Source organism: Carlito syrichta, unplaced genomic scaffold (genome assembly GCF_000164805.1).
Source record: "Carlito syrichta isolate Samal-C Ts95f unplaced genomic scaffold, Tarsius_syrichta-2.0.1 Scaffold303751, whole genome shotgun sequence".
In the NCBI taxonomy this organism is placed as follows: Eukaryota; Metazoa; Chordata; class Mammalia; order Primates; family Tarsiidae; genus Carlito; species Carlito syrichta.
Genome location: NW_007247847.1, coordinates 54,271 through 67,101, shown reverse-complemented (window position 1 = coordinate 67,101; position 12,831 = coordinate 54,271). Strand labels below are relative to the sequence as shown.

The 12,831-nt window shown below is 41.0% G+C and overlaps 1 pseudogene; it reads left to right on the top strand.

The window, feature by feature from the left end:
• The first annotated feature begins 3,209 nt into the window (after nucleotides 1–3,209).
• On the top strand, nucleotides 3,210–10,235 carry LOC103261571 (annotated as a pseudogene).
• The last annotated feature ends 2,596 nt before the right edge of the window (nucleotides 10,236–12,831 follow it).

Sequence of the window (12,831 nt, the reverse complement as noted above, 5' to 3'; positions counted from 1 at the left end):
GAGACTAGAGACACAGGGGACCTAGGTCTTGTCTCCGAGGGTTCCTGAGGACAATTATATGAAAACCATGGTCATTGCCCTTTGTCAGTGCTCACTTCCCCAGCTGCTATTCCTCCAAGGATCCCTGGGGAGTTTAGTTCTCACCCTTCCCTTGGGGGTCTCTTTCCCAGCACCAGCTCCCAGGATCAGGTTCATGTTCTGGGCCCAAAGTGGGGCTTGCACAACCGAGTGGAGAGGAACAGATTTGCAATATGGGTCCATGAAAGGCCTCAGAAAACAAAGCTCTGGAATGATCCCCAGAGCCTGAACTTCTCCCTTCAATCTCCTGCTTCCCTCTTCTCACTGAGGTTCAGGACAAGTGAGTATTCAGGGCTGTTTGATGGCCTTGCCTAGCCCAAGGCCTCCACCTTAGGAAATGTTCCCAAATGACTAAGACTGTCTCTGAAACTGTAGAAGCATTTACTTCCATGTGCACAGGGCAGGGTTAAAGAGCAATGAATCCACCTTTTGAAAGGTGCTAATCGTATTTCAGTGTCCAAGTGAGAAGGGAGACAAATTAGGAGTCAGGTGCCTACCCAGGACTCACCACACTCCTCACTCTCCAAATTTCACTCAGTATCAACATTGTCTTAGGATGCATGCCTAACAATGGCAATTTTATGGAATTTATTTTTTCTAGTCTCTGCCTACAATCTATGTTAGTAAGGGGCTGAGACAGAGAAGAGGACCCCGAGGAAGAGACCGTGCCTGATGGCAGGCCCTGACAATCTGGGGCACATACTCTGGTCTGCATGAAGAGTAAGCAGCTCCTGGTGTTATGAAGGGAGGTACTGTTTCTTCTATGCTGGGCTTCTTGTTATGCTACCATCCTGGAGAGGCTCCTCAGGGAGACTGAGCTTTCAGGACTATCCTGTAACCCACACAGTGACTTCAGCAGTTAAGTTTAGGGAGGGAGTTTGAGACTAAGGTGCATCATGAACACTGCTTAGCTCCATTCTTTTGAGGGAGAAAACGGTGGGCAATGAGGGAGATAGTATACATAGATGTGCCTTACCCTGGGGAGCAAGGGGAACTGTGGTCTGTCCTTGAGGCTTAACTGGATACCAGTTAGGAGGCCCTAGGTGAGATCCCTGCTTATTGGGGTTAGCAACTATGTACTCATTGGTCCTTATGAGAAACAAAACAGCCCTACTGATGTCCACCCCTTCCCAGGGTCAACTTTCCAGATAAAGTTAGAGTTTGACCCCAGGGTGAGACATGAATGACCCAGGGAAGGGGTCTGGTTTCTCTGAAAGATCCTTCCCTACATCCACAGTGTTGTTCTTTGTTGTACTACCCATGTTTTCCAATGTGGCCTTAGGTTCTCTGTGTGAATAGCAGACCACTCCTGGATTCAGGGGAGACTGGAACCTGACAGCCATGGTATCTACAGCACTGGAGTCAACAGTTGGCTTGGATATTGTTTCAGATATGCTGCTCACGAGAGTGGAAGTCACCAGAGGAACTATGATCAGAAGTCTTGTAAAAACTGGGGAGACAGGGATCTGCTGTTGACCATGGAGTGTTCTTAATTTGGGCTTATAGATCATTTTCCCACATAAAGTATGGTTAAATGTTAGAGTGGGACTGGAGAAAATAAGGTAGATGGGAAGATGACTTCTCATTGTGATGACTTCTCGGGGTGACACTGTATTGCACATAATTTGGAATTTGGGAAAATGGGAGTCCACTCACCCAGAAGCTAGAAGTGGATTTGAAAAATACAGCCTTAGAAAGAAGAGAATTGTCAATGTAAATGACCCCAAGGTCTGAAGTGGGCTGTGAGGTCAAGTGAGCAGATGTATTAGCTGAGATGCTAGAAATGAAAAAAAAAGCCTGTAGAATTAATAGGCTTGCCAGGGATAACAGGGGTCATGATAGAAAGGACTAGATGAGGTATGAGGAAGAAAAAAGAAGGATGGGAATCGACACACAGTAATGTCTGGAACTTCTTCAGCTGAAGTGAGAGTTAGAGGATCAGGGTTTGGGAACAGGAGGCAGACAGACAGGGTAGGAGAGGTGGCAGCCAAGTCAGCCTAATCAGTGGTGAAAAGAACAGTTGGGACCTGCAAAGTGTAACTGACCAGAAGCAGGGAGGCTGCTGTCTTCCAGCAGGTGTGGAGAAAGAAGGGACAGCCTGGGTGGTGGTACAATTTGCATGGTTAGTGTTTCATTCTCTTCTTATGCTGCAAGCTTTTTCTATTTCTTTTAGCCCTAATGTACTTCCACAAAGAACCCAAATCATTCTAAATAGCCATTTCCAGACATTCAGTATTTGGGGGCAGCTCAATTATATTCAAAAGCAGTTGCAGTGGACACAGTGGCAACTGTGGAAGTGAAATAGAAAATGTTCTTTCGCAAAGGCCTAGGACTGACAGCCCTGTTTAAGGAGTCGCTTGGTGAAATATGGGGTGGCTACTTGCATCTCCTTCATACAGCACACCAGCAAGTCTGCAAAGCTGGACACTCCAACATGTCCTTGGTGGACTTGTCCAGCAACAAAGAGAAGCTCAGGGCTAGGTCTGGGAGCATGGCTGGATCTGTCTCAAGAGGCAGGACACATCTCCAGCCTGCTTGGATTGGTATGTTCTTCATAGAGGGAGCCCATTGGAAACACCTGGGCCTTCTGACTCAAGTTTTTTGAGTTAGAGCATGGGAGACTGCCCTCCAGAAGTCCAGGACTGCACCCCACGGAAGTGAGATCTCCTCTGGTCTCTAGGGGCCGATATGTCAAAGACACTTCCTCCTTGATAGGGTGGGCCTATTTTTGGACCTCCTGCTCTTTGGTCTCAACCTGATCCTCCTCTTTCATCACCTTTCGGGTCTCCTTGGGCCCTCCCCTTGACCTCCTTGGGGAGCCTGGTTGGTATCAGTTCCATAGAACTGACCACCTGCTCAGGTGGGGAAGGCAGGAGGGTATACTTGTGGCTGAGAGGAGCGATCCGTGCGGAGGTCCAGTGTCCATACTTCAGCGATTTCTCCGCAGACAGCGCGGGTTCCTTCTCGGGGTTTGACTCCAGGATTCAGGCAGCGGCGTCCCCAGAGGGGAGCCGTGACCCGCGGGAGACGACACAGCTCTTTCGGGGCGATGTAGAGTCTAGGAGGTGGAATCATACGACCCAGACAAGGATTCAGCAGCCTACGGGCAGGAAAAAGACAGGGGCAGACTCATGAGCCGCGGGGTGGCCCTGGCCGGGCGGGGGAACCTGGCAGAAGCCGGGACGGCTGGGATCCGGCGCCGCCGGCGTTGCCGGCGGGGCCAGAAAACCAAGTTAGCGAATAAAAAACTGAGGAAATTGCCCATTGCGAGCGGGTTGTGTGCCTGCGATCACCAGAAAAGTGTCAGCAGCGGAGACGAGTCCCCTAGCGACCAATCCCTCTCTCTGCCAAGCACACACTGGCCAGCCCACGCCTGTGACGTCTCAGTGGGGCTCGTGACATGAGGGGGCGCGTCAGGGAAGGCGCGTGGTTCCGGCCAAGCACCAAGAAGGGGCGACTATGGCATCGCGCGAGGCCCCGCCAACCGCCGGCGCAGGTGGACTTTCTGTCTCCTGGGAATTTCCTGCTGCTACTTGCAGGTGATTGGCACCAGATGGGCCACCCTGTGGGGATTGGTGGGGACTGCCTGGCTTAGGCACTCAGTGACTGTGTGTCGCTGGCCTTCTTCTCTGGATCACAGGGGCGGAGCCTGATCAAAGCTCAGCCCAGGAGCAAGCCAGGTCCTGCCAGGCTCCTCCAGGCCCTCTCCCATCTCCAGGGCCGCCCTGGTCGCGAAGGTACAAGTCCAGGTGCGAAGATGCTGCGGTTGTGGGACCTGACGGGGTGCTGCACCCTATAGTATTCCTCCCTATAAGGCATTGTCTCTTCATTTATTTTTACAAGTTGGCTTTAGTCATTTAAGCTTCAGAACATTCCTCAGGTGATACATGTGTTGTCCCTGCCTCTGAACCATGGCTGTATGATTACAAAGAACATACTCTGGCTTGTGTGCCTCCTTATCATGCATACATCATGAGATGTGTGTGTGTGTGTGTGTGTGTGTGTGTGTGTGTGTGTGTGTGTGTGTGTGTGTGTGTATATTTCTTTTCTGTAGACGTTTGCATACTTAGCACAGCAGCATATCTATGATGAGCTCCTGCATGCCTAGAAGGAGGTTTTTACTTCAACACCTAAGTAAGTCTACTCAAAAAAATATATGGTAGAAACCACCGGTTGTTAACATAGCATCATAGCACATTTCTTTTCTCATTCAACCTGGCAGCCCAGGTTTTCTATTTGGTCTATTTGAGGAATATAAATATGTATCATATTCTAAATCCATTTTGGCCTATCCTGACAAATTCACCAGCAGATTATTCCATATGGATAAGAAACCAGTTTCTTTGGCCTTTCAGGAATATGTCTAGACTACAAATACACAATTTATTTGTAGGTTAGTAGTAGATCAATGTATTGGATAAAATGTGATCAACACAATGTGGTCACTGTGAGCATGCCAGCTATGTCCACTCTTGTCTACACATTATTTTCAACGGAATATATATCGCTATTCTTATGCTCAACAGAAGAAACATTAACTCTTGGGTGTCAGGACAAGGAAAACACGTATCATTCTCCTAGGAGTTGGAAGATTCTACATGGCAAAAGAGATTTGGAAAATCCTCCTCATGGACTCATCTAATTTAAATCTTGTTTTTTTGGACCATTTCATTGGTTTCTTTTTCTCTCTTGTGCTGATGTTGGTTACCACACAAATGACATGCAAAACCAATCATCAGAAACCACGAGACAGAGGTTAGTAAAAATATTTTTGTATTTTTTTACTTTTAGAATAACTATTTTAAACTAACATTTACATTATTAACATACTAAACACTTCTTTTTAGCTTTCTACTCATAATATTTCTTTAATAATATTTCAGAGCATTTGAACTTCCATCCCCAAGAAGACTAAAATTGTTAAGACACAAAAAGTTTTGCTCAGATCCAAATCCTCTTTGAAAAGAGGAAACATATTATAAGGTCTTTCTAATCTCTCCAGGAGCAGAAATGGTTTAAAATCATGGCACTTGACAATAGTTCATTGATATCATTGGAGGAGAGTTGACTAAGGAATAATTTCTTGATTTTGTTTGTTTGAAAAACATAACAAGCTGGAACAAATGTTGAATCCAGATTTACTATAGGAACTCTGAAAACACGTGACTGCATTTCAGACCTCTTGAAAACAATAAATTAGTCATATTATTCCTTGAGCAATCAACTACTAAAGATTTAGGATATAGCAATCTCTAAAGGGAAATTATACCTCTCCCTTACAGTTGATTTGAAGATTCAATTCCATAATTATCATGAATGTTTAAGTGCTATAAAGGTGTTTTGTGTTATTTTATCCTGTTTGTGTATATTTTTATGATATTGTTCATGTTAGTGCCTTCCTTTTGTTTTACTGTTTTGGAAATCAGACTATTTTAAAATAGCTCAATGGAAATCAATGGCGTTTTTAGTGATGCTTGAGAATGAAGTCATAGATAACTCTCAACACCTATCATTCTATATTACATTCAGCAGCTAATTCACTGTGTATTTTTTTATTTGGATTTTGTTGAGGACCTAGTTTCAGCCATTTGCTCTACTTTGGATTTTGGCAGATATTTTCCAGATTTTTAGACTATTGTCTTTGTGGTCCATAGACAGTTTCTGTAACTCCTTCCATTCTTTCTCATCCTCTTTTTTCTCCCCTTCCTCTTGCTTTTCATCTTATATACTACTAAGACCCTTTCAACACATAAGAATCATTCATAGTTCAACAAATATACAACATGATCTGTGAGCCTGTTTTTTTTTTTTTTCAATCCCTGATCCAACAGTTTGAAGTAAATACATTTTTGGTATATTTTATTGGTTTTCCTAATCTTTGCTCTTTACTCTTACTCTTTACTCTTTACTATTACTCTCCTGCATTCTCAATCCCACAATCCTGCATGACCTCTAGGGAAATTCTCTTAAATAATATGATATCATTCAAACCTCTATGGTGGATTACTCAAAGCAAAAGCCAAAGACCTCAAATTGCCTCCAAAATCCTAAGATTTGAGTGCCCCATATCCTTTCTGATTTCATTGTATTCTACTCTCCACACTTAGCCCCCTCTCTCTCCACACACATTTATGTCCTCTCTGTTCCCTGAATAATGTATGGATATTCCTGAGTACTGTATGGATGTTCTTGCTTCATAGCCTTTCCATCTGGCTGTTCACTTTGCCTGGAGCACTCATTCCCCACATATGCACATGTCTGTTTTCTAGAACCCTTTTATTTTTCTTCTTAATTTTCATCATCACTATAATTGGAAAATTTAAACTCCACCAATCTACTAATACACTTCATCTCCATTCCTGAATTCTTTCTTTCTGTAGTACTTACCCTAGATACTATTTATTTCGGCCATAGACATAAGTTTTATTTATATGTTTATACTGTGTTTATATATTTGCTAAATTATTGTTCTCTTCAATCCCCCAATTAAAGATAAAATTTTGTTGTTTTTCACTGCCATATCCACTGAACACACTCATGAATCATATAAATGAATAGTATCGGGCATTTGGTAAGGGATCAATACATTTTAGTGAATGGAAATTTTTTTTAAAGATATAATTCTGAAAGCCAGTCTTAGAATTAGCTGTTGGTGTACATAGCCAAGTTATCTAAGTCAGTAAATATCAGTTTCCTCCCTTGTGAAAAAGATTTATAATAGTTCTCATTTCAAAAACTTTTCTAAAAAATGAAATTTAAGATGATGTTCAAAAGTGGCTGTTATTACATTTGGTATGAACTAAGCAGGAATCCCATATTGAGATGTATAAAAATAGATAGTAATGTTTAAAACATTCAGAGCCAAAAGTAAGGTTAGTCCTGATCTAAAGAGACTACAAAGCCTTGAATAACCAGGGACAAAGGACGCCTGACCCACAGAGACATAGGTTTGGAAGGAAGTTGTATTATATTTATTTGCCTGAGTAGTCTCAAGATGATGATGTTATCAGGAGTGTTGCATTATATCAGTGGTGAGCAATATCGGCTGTGTTACACTTATAAAATACTCCAGGTGTTGGAGGCTTCAGAATTTTCAGAATTCTCCAAAAGACAGAAGCAACAATACCCAATAGATGAAGGAGAGGAAATTGAAATTAATATTGCTGTGCACAGTGGCTTGAACCTGTAATACAAGCACTTTGGCACTGAAATTAATAGTGCCAGTCACAATGGCTTGCATCTATAATCCCAGCACTTGGGTAGGTCAAGATGGATGCATTGCTGGAGACAAGGAGTTCAAGACCAGCATAGGCAACAAAGTGAGACACCATTTCTACACAAAATAGAAAAAATAAATGGGCTTGTTCATGGGTGCCTTTAACTCCAACTACTCAGGAGGCTGAGGCTTGATGATCACTGAGCTCAGGAATTTCAGGTTGTGATAGTCATGATCAGGTCACTGCACTCCAGCGTTTGCAACAGAGTGAAACTAGTTCTCAAAAAATAAAGGAAGGAAGGAAGGAAGGAAAGAAGGAAGGAAGGAAAACATACTTAAGAAAAATAATAACATCATGGATAATGAAAAATGTATGCAATGGTAATGCGGTCAATTTCTCAAGAAGATGACCAATCCTAATAGTGTCTGCACAGAACAACAGATCATGAAAATACATAAAAACAATAGCTGATTAGTTGATAGACATGAAAGGAGAATTAAATACCCACAATTACTGAGGAAGAGTTTATCACTCCTCTCTCTGTAATTAATCATAAAAGTTGGGCAACAATGTAGTAATTGCATGGAAGACTTGAAAAACACTATCAATGAAGTGTATATAACTTAGAGAAAATCCTGTTCAACAATAGCATACACACTTTTAAAGTATACATGAAACATTTGCCAGGAAAGATCATACTTTAGGCCATCAAACAAATGTAAATATATTTTTCTGTATTCAAATAATACAATGCATATTCTCTGACTACTATGAATTTAAAGCATAAATCAATAACCAAAAGTATATTAAAAATGTTTAAGTATTTAAAATTAAACAACATATTTCTCAGTAAACCACAGGTCAAAAAGAGATCACAAGAACACTCAGGAATTATTTGGAATTGAACAAATGGAAACACAAAATACAAACTCCATGGAACAAAGTTCAAGCAGATTTTAGACTTAAAAGTCTATATTTAAAAGTTGTATATAGACCAAATTCTAGTTTCCATCTTAATAAGCTAGGGAAAAAAAGTGTATTAAATTAAAAGAGAAAGACTGGAATTGTAGAGAAAATAATAAAGTCCAGAATATAACCCAACTTTTGATCTCTAAAGAGGTTTCAGTCTCTGCAACATATGGTATTGGAAACATTAGACATTTTATGAGAAAAGTATCTTGACCCTTATTTTGAATCATATACACTCCTAGACCAAACTTTACATTCTAAAATACCATTTTTGGAGAACTACATTGGAAACCTAGGAAACGCAAAGTTTTTTTGGTAGCCTTAAGAAATTGAGAGAAATTTGAAAATTGATAGATTTGATTTAATCAAAACTAAAAAAAAAAATTGGCTTCCAAAAAGACACGTTAAGAAAACACAGAAAAAAAGAGCTGAAACATATTACATGCAAACACTTTCAATAATTTAAAAAGAACTGAACAAGAAAAAGCAAAGATTTATATAAACATTATACTAGAGAAGTAATATGGGTCAAATATAAGCACATAAAAAGAAAAATGTTTGACATAATTAGTCATTAAAAACATTCAATTTCTTGAAGGCTGAGGTGGAAGGATTACCTGAATCCAGTGGGTCAAGACTGCAGTGACCTTGAGCATGCTACTGCACTCCAGACTGGGTGACAGAGTGAGACTGTAACTCCAAAAGAAAAAAAAAGAGGAAGATTCACTTTCAATGTGTTTGCCCCTTTAAGTTGATTGATTTAAGTTTAAAAAAAAGAATATTCAGATTATTCATGAAAAATAAGGACACAGGCCGAGGTGGAGCTCGGGAGCTATTGTGGCCATGGCTGCCTCTGGACCGGGTATTCTGACTGGGCCTTGAGTCCGAAGTGCCATCCACCACCTTCTTCCCCACATTGCTCTCGCGGTTGGTGTCTGGGTCCTGCCTGTACCTCAAGCGGCCACCCCTGGTCCCCTCTGGCCTCTTGCTGAAGTCCGAGGGCCTGCACAACTGGCAAGTTTACAGGCTGGTGACCTACATCTTTGTCTAGGAGAATCCGATCTCCCTGCTCTGTGTTGTTGTCATCATCTGGCATTTTGCTGGCAATTTTGAGAGAACCATGGGTACCTTCTGCCATTGCTTCTTCACCTTGATCTTCAGTATCTTCTCAACTAACATCTTTCTGTCAGTTGAGTCTGTGTCATTGCTTTCAAAGTCAGGGGAGGTGGAAGATGTTAGAGGTTTCACCCCAGTGGCTTTTGCCATGCTGGGAGTCACCTCGGTCCACTTTCAGATGAGGCAGGCCCTGGTATTTGGCATGGTTGTGCCCTCAGTCCTGGTGCCATGGCTCCTGCTGGGTGCCACATGGCTCATTCCACAGACCTCTTTCTTCAGTGACGTCTGTGGACTTGCAACTGGGCTGGCATATGGCCTCACATACTGCTATTCCCTCGACCTCTCAGAGCGAGGAGCATTGAAACTTGATCAGAAGTTCCCTTTCTCCCTGATGAAGAGGATCTTCATGTTCAAGTATGTCTCATGGTCTTCTGCAGAAAGAAGAGCAGCACAGAGCCAGAGCTGAACCCTGTGTCTGGCTCCTACCCCACATGGAGTTGCCACTCTCACTTGTCCACAAACTACCCTTTTACCGAGATGCATGCCAGTGGTCAAAAACTAGTCTCCTGGCTCACCTGTGTTCCTAGACATATGCCCAGTCTGCCTCCAGTCTGTGTTATGTACAGAATAATTTTGGTCCAAGCCCCAGTTCATCTAGTGTCTACTCAGGATCTGGGGGTTACTCCCATGGGCCCAGTCCTCCACTCCTGTCAGTTGCCCTGGCACAGTGTTCTGGGGCCTTGGGCACTAAAGGGGCTGCAGGTTTCTAAGGAACTCTCAAGGATCCTGATGCCCTGGTATAATTTCGAGGGATATTATCTCACATCTCGGCCTTCTGGAGAAGGTCTTCTCTGAGCTAAGATTTCCTGACAAAAAATTATTTATTGAACAACTCTATGTGCCAGGCTCTGTGTTGGTACTTTGATAAGTGTCCCTATTTTAATCTCACTTATGCTCATGGCAACTTTGAGGAGTACTGTTTATTGTTCCCAATTTACAGATGCAGACAACAAGACATCAAGTGGCTTTGTAGTAGCACAGCAGGTCTTCTTACTCCAGGTCCAGGGCTTATCTCAATGAACACGTGAGGGAAGAGTGCAGTAGTTGGTAGTGGCTGCCAGTGTCTATTTCCAGCTCCACCATTCCATCATTTTGTTCTGTGCTTCTGTTGATAGTGACCGTGTGTGTCTCTGCCTTTGGGAGCTCCCAGCTGGTATGTAGTGCATCTCTCTGCTGCAGTCACCCCCATACAGACTCTTCTGTCCTGGAAATGGTGAGATGGGCCCATGTGAACTGCAGCAGCATGTTGAGGGACCCATGGTTTTGATTATCTTTGTATAAAGGAACAGTCTCTGAAAAAAAAGATAAGAAAAATAAAGATGCATTAACTTTTTATAAAGAATTAGAGGAGGAAATGAAACTGAGAAATTGAAATCTACACTTATAGAACATAGAAGCTAAGTTTCTAATAAAATACCTATCAAATTCAATCCAAAAATATGTTTAAAAAAATTATATTAATATTCAAGATGGATTCATTTCTGAATGCAATGATCATTCAACATTAGAACAAAGATACAAATGACAATAGACTTGTCATCAAAAAGCATGCAAGCCATAAAACCACAGAAATGACATTTCTACAGCACTGAAACAAATAATGCATTATGACATGGAGAAATTAATAAAGAATGACAAAGATACAGGAAAATCACTTGTTCAACTTTAGTACTGACTCCTGAATTAAAGCACTAAGCAAACTAAGAATAGAAGGAAACTCCTTAATGTTAGATGTGAGTTTATAATTTTAATATGGAAATTAAAATTAACAGTGAAATTTTAGGAGAAACTCCTTAAAATTTAAGAGTGCACTAAGCATTTCAATGGCATGGTCACACCTCCTCTTCAGAGTTAAATTGAATCCTCTAGCCAGATTCAACACAACAAACAGACAAGTAACTTTCAGATTGGGAAAAATAATATTCATAGATAATATATGAAGGTTTACATGAAAATTCTACAAATATATTGAAAAAATTAAACTACATCAAATAATCAGTTGTGTTCCTGTAAGCTAGAGGAAAATAAAGGTTCTAACGAAAATCACATCATTCTGTAAAGCAAAATATTATATAATACTCAAGTATGGCTCTAAGAATATATGTCCAAGTACACACCAATGCCTTCAGCCATGAGAATTAACTGGAGCACAAGAGCGGACAATAAAATTTCAATGGTGAAACACAATGGAGAATGAGGCTATTATCCCGTGCTGCACTTGCTGTTGCAATAGCTCTGTTGACATTCTTCCACATATAGTGACTCTGCTGTATTGCATTTCAGTCTCTGTGTCAATTTCATATGGCTCTTTCCTTCCTTCTTCATACCATGTAATCTTTCTGATGTACAATAAGATTGGTTCAATTAATATCTATTCAAGTGAGCATGCCTATTGTTCAGAGTTCCTTAAGAGATAATAATAATGAGGATAACTAACATTTAGTAAATTCTCACAAGGATCCAGCTTACTTTAGATCATATTATTTAAACCTAGTAGCAACTATATAAAATGAGTATAGCTAGTATCTTTTTTAAAAATTGGAGAAATTGATGCTTATAGCCATTAAATAAAGTTGCCAAAGTCACACATCTAGTGAGTGGTGGATAAGCCTAATGGTAAGCCTAATATTCATGCTCTTAGTCATTCAGCACATGTTCCAAATCACTGCCTTTCAGCAGTCTGGTTTCTACAAAGTTACATTTCCATAGAGTACAGGTTTCTTTTGTAATAATTTGTGTGCAGGGAAACTAATATATATATATTACAAATCATCAGGATGTTTTCACAAGAATTTCCAGTTGCCACTTTGTTTTGAAGGCCACAGAGATAGCAAAGTTTTAGAGTACTGCTCTGGAAATAGGTTGTGATAAGCAAAGTGGAAACTATTTCCACTTTACTTTTGCATGAACAGTGTATGCTAAATATTTCCCAGAGTTCAGAAACTCCAGGCCCAGACAACAAAGAAGAATGCAAGATCAAAGTCATTTTTACATTTTTTATCAATGCAGATCCAGTAGCAGAGAAAGAGAACCTCTAGAAAATGTACATTCTCTCAAGACTGTTATTTGATTTTGTACAATGAAGTGGTTATTAAAAAGAAAAGATAAGAAACACTGAGATCCTGAATCCCTAGCAAAAGGAAAGAAAAATTAAGCTATGAAACAATGCATTAGTGATGAGCACCACTTCAAAAGGAAGGACTCTTGAAAACATATGGCCAGGTAGCATTCAAATGGCACATTCTACTACCCTGGTCTGATGAAAAGCCTCCATTAATAAATAAATGATAGAGATGGGAACAAGATGGTGACAGCATAGGTGAACTTGTGAGATTCTCCAAATGTGAGTTCCCAAAAAGACTCTTACTTCTCTTCCCCCATCCCCCAGCCC